The 11,011-nt window shown below is 35.1% G+C and overlaps 1 pseudogene; it reads left to right on the top strand.

Annotated features, from left to right (window-relative positions):
• Positions 1-529: 529 nt before the first annotated feature.
• Positions 530-1,368, top strand: LOC132116539 (G-protein coupled receptor 4-like; annotated as a pseudogene).
• The last annotated feature ends 9,643 nt before the right edge of the window (positions 1,369-11,011 follow it).

Genomic DNA, 11,011 nt, shown 5'->3' with positions numbered 1-11,011 from the left:
GTAGATAATACATCAATATAGTCCATACAAAGAGTCAATCCTTCATTCATTGTCTCTGTAGTTAACACAATTATTACAATATAATTACCTTGTTGTAAAGGAACTGTTCATTGGTAATTATCAGTAAATAGTTCTCACTTTAGATTCAGTCACAAAAAACGAGAAAATGTAATTAAGTGTTATAAACCAACCTTTACTGAACATTAATTGGACTAGTCTTTCTTAAAATGTTTACAAGTAGATTAAAGGATATACACACACTGGCATATGTGGTGTACAGGGGCTCTCCATAGGTTTAAAGGGTTTAATACTCTACTGACTTCCTATTTTAATATATTAACTACAGCTAATAAAGTATGAATTAACTATTAATAGTTTCCAAATAATTTGTAAGTACTTTATTAGTGTATACTTCTCATAAAGTGTAACCTTTTTTATCTAGTAGCTTGTTTATCTAATATACCTACTCTTATATTTTCCTATAGATAAATTATTTTTTATTGCCAAGGGTCTTATACAAGACAAGAAGATGAATAACTCTACAGTGACCTTCAACACACTCGCAGCATTTGCAAATGCCACAATTCAATCCATTGGGCTAACAGACAGTCTACAGTTGTTTCTGTGCAGCTTTACTTTCCTGTTTGGTATGCCAATACACTCCTATGTTATATGGCTCATCGTCACAGGAGCAGGAAGTGGAGTTGCATTAGAGTTCTTCAACCTCAATCTGTCTGTTTGTGAGATTGGAATCTGCATATTCTGTTTTGTAGATTCAATGGCAATTTGGTTTTCTTATCTCAAGATAGTGTCAAATTTTATCCAAGGGCTAGGCATCACTGGTCGTTTTTGTGTCTGATGTGTGTTGAGCGTTACCTGGCAGTGGTCCATCCTGTAACCTTTCTGAAGTACAAACCTCTCAGATATAGAGTGATCTGCTCCACTGTTGTCTGTATACTAACTCTTGGCTCCTGTTTGTTCAGCATGTTCATTTTAATGGCGCTCAATACTACAGCACACACATGGTTCTTTGCACTGCAGTTCGCTCTTTTCTTCTCTATCCAGCTCTTTTGTCTTGTGGCTGTTCTTAGAACTTTAAAGCAGTCAGGACCAGGAGACAGAGCGAGAGAGAGAGAAGAGGAAAACAACATGAAGAGAAAAGCATTTCATCTCATTCTAATAACTAGTATGAACACGGTTTTCATAAATGTCCCATTTTTTATTTTAGCATTGTTTCGTTTTGTGACAAAGCAAAATAGTCTGGAACTGCGAATCACTGCTTTGATTTGTTATTCACTGGGTGGTTTTGTTCAGCCGGTTCTTTATCTGCACCGCATTGGAAAACTCTCATGCCTCTGTTCCTCATAAGCATCCTCTACAAATAATAGTAATAATAAAAAAATACAATAAAATAATAATAATAATAATAACTTAAAGTTTATTTAAGTGTGCTGTAACTTCTGTTAAACCAAAAATAGAAAAATAGGAGAGCGTACTTTGTCCATGTTTTATGTAGGGATCAGAGATATACTTTACATAATTTCTTAAGTATGCTTAGTCTGACAAACAGACAGAATAGTTTTAACAATCAGCCTATACTTGTACTTAATCTGTAATACTACATATCTTTTTTTTTAATTATCCTGTAAGTAGTATTTTGGTTGGTAATTGTTAATTTTCCACAGAGAAAAAAAAATAAATAAATATCTGTTTATGTTTGCTCAAGCCTGTTTTTTTTTTTTTTTTACCTACTGATTTTTACTTGAAATATTTGCATAGCTGATGTTCTACAGTATGTGATGTTTACATAGCAAAATCATGCACACATGGTCTTGTAACAGCTGTGAAATCCCTTTATAAAACAGAAGTCAAACCAGAGAGACTGAACACTCACTATTCAGGTGACAAACTCTTTTTTTTCTTTGATTCATTGTCTGTCTCTACTCTATGATAACAAAGTCTTTATTATGAGTTATGAGCATGCCAGATGGATTAGTTCAGTAAAACTTTATTGAACTGTGGGGGAAATATTAATAATAATTTGAACTTAATATATGAATATTAAACCCATTTAAATTAGCATGGTTTTATAGCATGATATTTATGTATGTATTTTTTGGGATATAATTGAGGTATTGTGTAGAATTATAAAATTTGCATTAATGTATCTGCTTTTTATTGATTATCTTTGAAACACTTAGACAATTCATTTTCTATAGATCACAACTGCAACATTTTTCCTTTGTTCTTCTGGTTCTGGTTGGAGAAGATAAACATGGAACCAATGAAGAACTTAACTGAACCTCATTCATCTGCCAACCTCACAGCATCTTCATTGTGGAAAATGGACATATTAGAAATTTGGATGCTGACATTCAACTTCTTATCTGGTCTTCCTACACACTCTTATGTAATCTGGCTCATTATCACTGGAACAGGAAGTGGAATTGCATTAGAATTCTTCAACCTTAATATGTCAGTTTGTGGGATCTTTTTCTCTGTGGACTCTTTGCTCATTCTAATCACAAAATGGTTTCCATTTCAAAGTCTCACAACAGTGACTCAGTTTTTTTTTGGAGTTATTTTCACTGGTCGTCCTCTGTTTCAGTGTCTGATCTGTGTTGAGTGTTACCTGGCAGTGGTTCATCCTTTAACCTTTCTGAAGTACAAACCTCTCAGATATAGAGTCATCTGCAGCACTGCAGCCTGGATATTTATTTTTGGCTGTTGTTTGTTCTGCATGTTCAGTTTTCTCTCATTTCCTTTTTCTGTATATCTATGGATCTGCTCACTGCAGTTTGTCCTCTTCCTCTTCATCCAGTTGTTTTGTCTCGTAGCTGTTCTCAGAGCTCTGAAGCAGTCAGGACCAGGAGAGAGAGGCATAGAGAGAGAGGAGGAAAACCACATGAAGAAAAGAGCACTTTATTTAATCCGAGTAACAACTGCTAGCTTGGTTATCACATATGTTCCATTTACTATCACTGGATTGCACTCTATCGCGACACTGCAGAATATACAGATCGCTTGGTCACTTAGTTATATTTGTTTTATGCTGGCTGGTTTTGTTCAGCCTGTTCTTTATCTGCAACGGACTGGAAAACTGTCCTTCTTCTGTTTTCCAAACAAAAAAACATAACTGAGACATTTGGTTATAAATCCTTTTTATTGTCTGTCGTCCTAGAGTCCTGATTACCTGATCGCTCTATTTAGTTAATTTTATAAATAAATAAATAAATAGATGCACGGGGAAAATTCATTTAAGAGATTAACACAGAGAGATAGAACACAAATTGAATAGAATATCTGAGCAGTTCCAGAGAAATCGTATTTTATAAACATTTACGTATATTTATTTAGAATACATATTTTAGGTTAAATCAAATTTGATGGCATTACTATTTGAATCTTTTTTTTTCTTCTGTTAATGCAAGTGTAATTTAGCATTTATCATTAATTTTTAGATCCATAAATTATATGATTCATGCATATTGTGATTTATTTTCTGTTGAATAAATAGTAAAGATTTTTACAGCATCACAATTGTTCATCTTTGTTAGTTAATAAATACAACACTTGATTGATAACATTTGTTGTTTACGCATGTAGCATCAGCATAAATGTATGGAAACGTCAGTATGCTGTTAATGACAACATGTAGACTGTTTCTCAAAAGGAAGGCTGCATCCATTTGTAGGTTGCATAAATTGCCAAGAAAATTATCCCATTTTTTCCCAGACATGAAAATTTCCAAGTAATATTTCATTAGTAACCCTTTGAAATAATCTATAATTATTTTTGGAAAAGTGTGAGAAAGATTGTGTTTTATGGTGGGATAATGTGTATACTGAATTAACATATTTATGCAGTTAAATTTTGTTTATTTATATCTTAGCCCAGCTATTTTAAACTGTTTGAGCACATTCTAGTGTTACTGTTATGAATAAAAAAAACCTTATACAACACTGATAGGAATACTGAGATAAAAGACAAAAAATAAATAAATAAATAAAACTATCAAAATATTTCACAATTGTTAATTTTGTAGCAAATTAGCTCCAAGGGGGAATATTAATAATTTAGCATACCTTGTTATAATTAATTATAATATTTGGATAGGTTAATAGAATTAGTGAAAGTGATGTGACATACAGCCAAGTATGGAGCACACCTGGAGCAGTGGGCAGCCATTTACAACCCGAATTCCGGAAAAGTTGGGACGTTTTTTAAATTTTAATAAAATGAAAACTAAAGGAATTTCAAATCACATGAGCCAATATTTTATTCACAATAGAACATAGATAACGTAGCAAATGTTTAAACTGAGAAATTTTACACTTTTATCCACTTAATTAGCTCATTTAAAATTTAATGCCTGCTACAGGTCTCAAAAAAGTTGGCACGGGGGCAACAAATGGCTAAAAAAGCAAGCAGTTTTGAAAAGATTCAGCTGGGAGAACATCTAGTGATTAATTAAGTTAATTGATATCAGGTCTGTAACATGATTAGCTATAAAAGCTTTGTCTTAGAGAAGCAGAGTCTCTCAGAAGTAAAGATGGGCAGAGGCTCTCCAATCTGTGAAAGACTGCGTAAAAAAATTGTGGAAAACTTTAAAAACAATGTTCCTCAACGTCAAATTGCAAAGGCTTTGCAAATCTCATCATCTACAGTGCATAACATCATCAAAAGATTCAGAGAAACTGGAGAAATCTCTGTGCGTAAGGGACAAGGCCGGAGACCTTTATTGGATGCCCGTGGTCTTTGGGCTCTCAGACGACACTGCATCACTCATCGGCATGATTGTGTCAATGACATTACTAAATGGGCCCAGGAATACTTTCAGAAACCACTGTCGGTAAACACAATCCGCCGTGCCATCAGCAGATGCCAACTAAAGCTCTATCATGCAAAAAGGAAGCCATATGTGAACATGGTCCAGAAGCGCCATCGTGTCCTGTGGGCCAAGGCTCATTTAAAATGGACTATTTCAAAGTGGAATAGTGTTTTATGGTCAGACGAGTCCAAATTTGACATTCTTGTTGGAAATCACGGACGCCGTGTCCTCCGGGCTAAAGAGGAGGGAGACCTTCCAGCATGTTATCAGCGTTCAGTTCAAAAGCCAGCATCTCTGATGATATGGGGGTGCATAAGTGCATACGGTATGGGCAGCTTGCATGTTTTGGAAGGCTCTGTGAATGCTGAAAGGTATATAAAGGTTTTAGAGCAACACATGCTTCCCTCCAAACAACGTCTATTTCAGGGAAGGCCTTGTTTATTTCAGCAGGACAATGCAAAACCACATACTGCAGCTATAACACAGCATGGCTTCGTCGTAGAAGAGTCCGGGTGCTAACCTGGCCTGCCTGCAGTCCAGATCTTTCACCTATAGAGAACATTTGGCGCATCATTAAATGAAAAATACGTCAAAGACGACCACGAACTCTTCAGCAGCTGGAAATCTATATAAGGCAAGAATGGGACCAAATTCCAACAGCAAAACTCCAGCAACTCATAGCCTCAATGCCCAGACGTCTTCAAACTGTTTTGAAAAGAAAAGGAGATGCTACACCATGGTAAACATGCCCCGTCCCAACTATTTTGAGACCTGTAGCAGAAATCAAAATTGAAATGAGCTCATTTTGTGCATAAAATTGTAAACTTTCTCAGTTTAAACATTTGCTATGTTATCTATGTTCTATTGTGAATAAAATATTGGCTCATGTGATTTGAAAGTCTTTTAGTTTTCATTTTATTAAAATGTAAAAAACGTTCCAACTTTTCCGGAATTCGGGTTGTATGTGGCGGGAAGCAGTAAGGGGTCCAGTACCTTTCTCATGGGCAGCTCAGTCGTGGTATTGCCAGCCCAAGACTTGAAGCCACAACCTTAGAGTTAGGAGTCAATCTGTCTAATCATTAGGCCACAACTTCCCCACGAATTGGCTTGATAAAGCAAAATTTACAGTACAAGTAACTGATCAGTTCATTTAGCAAATGCTCAGTATTGATTATTTATTGATTCAAAAGTAATTTTAATTTCCATGGTAAGGGAAATACCCTATTAAAGGTAGGTACTACTCAAAACATGTAACAAGATCACTATTGTTAAATTGTCTTTGTTACAAGTGGGGAATCAGAACCAAATACTCATATGTATTGTGCACAAAATTTTTAACAAATTCACAAACACATAACTAGTCTAAACAAACACATACACACTCACAAATAATGTGCATAAAACAAAATACATTGGGTTAAAATTAAATGGGTTCATTTGATTATCTCTGTAAAGTGACTTACAGAACTATCACATTTGCGTTCTGACACACTTTCTGTGCATGTTGCATGTTGTGATTTAAATTTTTAAAGGAATAGTTCACTCAAAAATTAATATTTGTTGAAAATTGACTTATCTATGATGTAAAGGTGTTTGTTTCTTCATCTGAAAACAAAAAAATTGGTGCATTAACATCACTTGCTCACCAATGAATCCTCTGCAGTGAATGGCTGCCATCAGAAGGGGAGTACAAACAGCTGATAAAAACATCACCATAATCCACAGTATACAGTCAGGGGCGTAGCACCAAATTCTGGGCCCTGTATACTCTCAATGTCAGTGGGCCCCCTACACATGCCATTGTACGATGCGGGTTAGCAAACTGAAAATTCAATTTTGAATGAAATTTTTTTTTTAATTATTTGAATATAAACAAGTATAAATAGTGTTTAAATCTATAATCAAAACAGATTATAGTAATGATTGGTTCTTTCATTCACTACCTGAATTGATGCATTTGGCCTACTTGTGCTCAAATACCTTTAAACCTTAGGCTACATTGGGTTTGTTTGTGTACTAACATTTTGATCCATGATACTGATTCAAGATTTAAATTAAAAACATTTATTTTTGAACAGGAGAACACGAGACAACTGTACCCTCAGAAACCAATCAAATAAGCTAAGCCTGCCATAATGAAAAAAAAAATGTCAACTATAAAGGAATAACCTTTCAGATTTGTAAATTCCCATTAATTCCCTTATATTCCTGTTAACTTCCATGAAAATTTTCCAACTTTGAAAATTCCCAGAATTTTGCAACCCTATTCATTGGCTTTGATAACATCATGAATTTATTGAGCATTGACTATAGCTTTTAAGCACAGCACTGTTTGTTTCTGAAACTGGTTAATGTTGGCAAGCTGACATTAGGCCTGGCCCATAATTTACTTACAGCAACAAGCAGCCTGGTTGACAAACTAAGCTAAATATTTAACATTAGCATACATACTGTCACACACCTGGACTCATTTTGTGTGTTTTTGCCCCTGTGACCCAGTTTCTGTCTTCCGTGTGTGGTTTGATTAGTTCCCAGGTGTGTCTAGTCATTTCTGCATGTGTTCCATGTCCCTGTTAATTTAGTCATGCCATCCACCTGTGTTTCCCCATTATCCCTTGTATAAAAGCCTTGTCCTTTCAGTTCTGTTTTGTTGGGTCTACTTGTTACTTGTCAACTTGTCCACTTGTTACCTGTTACTTGCCACCTGTTATTTGCTACTTACCTTGCCTATGTTTGATTTAATAAATCCTTGTTTCGTTTATCCCTCGGCTCCGTGTTCCTTCCAGCAGCGTAAGCCGTGACACATACATTAGCAGCAGCTGTCTGGAGTTGACTACGTTAACTTTAATTGGATGTAGGTGCATAACAAGCAAACTCAGTTCACCTTTTGGAAAGAAAGCAGTCATCAGCTGCTTCCCCTCATTCTGCCTCCTTTCTTTTTCCTTCCTGTCTTTCTTTTTTTTGAAAGCCCGATTTGTTGGTGTTGGTGTATAGTTGTTGTTCTCAATATATTTTGAAATGAATAATGACATCAATTGGAGGGCCCAATTAATTCGAATTAGGCTACAAAAAAATAAAAATGTACAAAAAAAAAAAATACAAAAAATTGATGGGATTTCAAAGGGCCCTCTCACTAGACGGGGCCCTGGGTAGTCAGGTCCACTTTTCCCCCCACTACCACTACCACGCCAATGTATACTGTATAACCTGTATTGTCCAGTGGAAAATTGTCTTTGGCTAACCACCACAACAAAATGAGTAATAAAGTAAAATCATAATCACTAGACACATAAACATATTACATAAAAAAATAATAAAAGATACAGTTCATGCCTTATGTACTGTTTGATTAAACACTGAATGAACTAGCTGAATTCATTATTTTAATTGCATTTGGGATAAAGGACCTCTTAAACACATTTTACTAGAGGACAGAGGTGGGTAGAGTACCCAAAAACTGTACTCAAGTAAAAGTAAAAGTACTTCTAGAAATATTTACTCAAGTAAAAGTAAAAGTACTAGTCTTGAATAGTTACTTGAGTAAGAGTAAAAGAGTATCGGATAAAACATCTACTCAAGTAGTTAGTTACTAGTTACTTTTGGTCATATATACTGAGCCTATTTTTATTTAGATATATAGATAAAATGTATGTAATGTATGTGTGTGTGTGTATAAATGTATATTTTTTATCAGCCTTTACTCCAATTTATGTAATTTATTATAAAACCCTGTCTGTTTACTTAAGTAACAGATATAGGTGTCATGCCATAACATATTTTTAATACGACTGACTTTATATTAAATGTGAATTTAACATTGAAAGTTAATGTGATATAAATATTGCTACTAATCTTTCACTGTTCAGAAAGAGAGCAAATAACATTTACATTATTAAAGATCATTTTCACTGACAGTCTAGAGTTCAATCACTCTCAGAATCTCCCATTAAAATCACTGAAACTGTTAACACTGTGAAATCAATATCTTAATTAAAGATTCGTACACACATCTGCACTTTGTTGTTTCTGACGCCAGAAAGAGGTATTCAGTCAGCGAGCGAGTGAAGGAAGCACCGGCATTTTAGCGATGACTCATCGGAACACCTCTGATTGGTCAATGCTTTAATAAGCTCAAAAGAATCATGTGTGATTTGTTATAATGCGCAGCGCTGTAAAAACACATCTATCTCTGGCTCAGCGCCAGCAAGCAATCACAGATCTGAATTTAGCAGCTGATGATATGTATTAAAATTAATAAAATCTTAATCGGCTATTTTTTGTCTTTTGGAAGCTGCATTCAACTTGACTCCCCTCTGTTATAAGCCACACACGTACAACAAACTAATGTCACAGTGGTATCGTGTACTGTAATCGAATGTAGCCCAAGTTATTACCTGTTAAACAGTAGACAGCACACGTGGTGTTCATCTAATAAGGATCTCCATCGCAAGCAAATAATAGCCTTTGCAGATTTGCTTTCATTTCAGTGCAGTTCCAGCCACGTTTTCAACGCTCTTTCTGTTCTTAAACGTTAAAACTCTAAGTGAACCGCTTCAGATGCTCAGCGCTTGCGGCAGGGAACTGAACGACTCATTCAAACTGATTCATGAACCAATTCACTCGTTTGCCAATTGGTTTGATCAAGCCTTTGAACAGAATTGACTCAAAAGAATGAATCATTCACGAATGGGCATCGCTCATTGCCCAGAGAAAAGTAGACGGCGCGTTTGGAATAAACTGAAGCATTTATAACATTTATTGCATTAAGATAAAGTAACGAGAGGATCGTCGCCCACAGTAACGAAGTAAAAGTACAGATTTTTCCCCAAAAATTTACTCAAGTAAGAGTATAAAGTACCCATCTTTAAATATACTCCGAAAAGTATTAGTTACCCCAAAAAATTACTCAAGTAAATGTAACGAAGTAAATGTAACTCGTTACTACCCACCTCTGCTAGAGGACTAATGTCTACCTAACTTCAGGGGCTCAAAATGGCTGAAAAGAGGACGAGAACTATCTGCAAGAATAACTCTAGCCTTCTTCTTTGTCCTTTCTGCATAAAGTTGCATTAATTAGTTCAGAGGCTAGCCAATTATTCTATTTGCCATGGATAAAATTCTGGAAAGTCTGTTCTTGAGTCTGCCATTTAGATACCATACCAGGCAGACAGATTAAAGGTTACAATACTTTCGATAATGGATTTATACACAAGTTCCAAAATGTGCTTACTAACACCAAGACCGCTAAGCTGTCTGAGAAGGAAAAATTGCTGAGAGCGTCTTTTAAAAATATACTCTAAATCATCAGCAAAACTCAACTGAGAATCCAGAACTGAATCAAGATACTTAAAATTTTTCACAATTTCAACTGGTTGACTCTCAAGTGAAATCGGCTCACATATCACATCTCATTTTGTATGCATAATTAATTATTTAGTCTTGGCAACATTGATTTCTAATTGGCTAGAACAACATCAAGTTTCAACGGCCTTGATATCAGTCAGGAAAGCCAGATCATATAGAGTTTGTTTTATCCAGCAGGCCAACTAAGGCCATATTCATCAGCATATTTAAATACTCAAAAAAAAAAAAATCTTATTTATTGTAAATTCATTAGTAAAAATATAAACAGCAGAGGGGAAAGAACACAACCTTGTGAGCAGCAATTGCTCACAGTGAGCACATCAGACATCACCCCTCTGACACCCTCTAACTCTTAATGAATGGCAAGAGAGAACATTTCTAATCCAAGTAATATAAGGATTGATTAATATTCAGATCCAGTAGCCTTTTTAAAAGAAGATGTGTCTTCATTCAATTTAAATCTGAATTAAAATTCACAATTAAAATTCTGGCATATCCTTCCCATTTTTTAACTGTGGATGTTAGGATGTTTAGTAACTGTATTAAAAAGGGTCAGTACAGCATCGTCTGTGCCTCTATTTTTCTTATATGCAAACTGAAATGGATCTTGCTTAGAGGCCACACTTGAAGTTAAATAACTAGCTAAAACTTGCTCCATAGTTTGACATAATATAGAAGTTATTGTAATAGGCCTGAAATCATCACTGAGTATTTCCATAGTTTCTGCACTGTACATTTATCCAAGAGAAATTGTAAGAAACAAATACAAGATTATGATGCCTTAACTTCAAACCATTGCTTCTGGCCCATAATCTG

This window comes from Carassius carassius, chromosome 36, assembly GCF_963082965.1.
Source record: "Carassius carassius chromosome 36, fCarCar2.1, whole genome shotgun sequence".
Taxonomy (NCBI): Eukaryota; Metazoa; Chordata; class Actinopteri; order Cypriniformes; family Cyprinidae; genus Carassius; species Carassius carassius.
The sequence above is the reverse complement of the archived record's forward strand: the minus strand, read 5'-3'. Positions and strand labels throughout refer to the sequence as shown.